This window comes from Triticum dicoccoides, chromosome 3B (assembly GCF_002162155.2).
Source record: "Triticum dicoccoides isolate Atlit2015 ecotype Zavitan chromosome 3B, WEW_v2.0, whole genome shotgun sequence".
Classification (NCBI taxonomy): domain Eukaryota; kingdom Viridiplantae; phylum Streptophyta; class Magnoliopsida; order Poales; family Poaceae; genus Triticum; species Triticum dicoccoides.
Genome location: NC_041385.1, coordinates 191,390,928 through 191,391,618, shown reverse-complemented (window position 1 = coordinate 191,391,618; position 691 = coordinate 191,390,928).

Below are 691 nucleotides of genomic sequence, written 5' to 3'. Positions count from 1 at the left end.
ACCGGCCGCCGCCGCCGACCCCCGGCCCGCACCTTCGCCCACTCCTCCGCCACCGACGACCCCCGTGTTATTTGAAAAAAATTGATTATATTTTCAAATAACAAATTTGATGATATTTTTTTATATTCATAAATATTTTCAAATAACAAATTTGATGATATTTTAAAAAAAATTATTAGTGTTTTTATAAAAAAATATTACTGTTATGATTTAAACAAGTTTGAACATATTTAAACACAAATAAATATCAAACCGCATTTTAAATGCATAAAAACAAAAGTTGGGGAGCCTGGGAATCAAACCGAGGACCTCCTAGTGTGTGTGCTGCGTGCTGACCAGTCGGGCTAGTGGGCGTGTTCTGATGTAGATAGGGTTAGGTGGAATATAACCTGACTAGTCGGGCTAGTAATTAAAACAAAATTCTAATGGCGCACCAAGGGGAGGTGCGCCATTAGAATCGTCGTACTTGTGGCGCACTAGGGGGAGGTGCGCCATTAGAACCCTTCCCCCACTCCACCTATTCCCCTCGCACTATGGCCTCCCTCCCTCCCTCGCCAGATTCCCCACTCGATCGACCCCAACCGTACGCCGCCGCACCCTTGCTCTGCCCCCTCCGTCCGCCGCAGCCACCCACGCGCCCCTGCCGCCTCCCTCTCCCTTCCTCCCCCTCAAGCGCCGCCTCCCCCCCGAG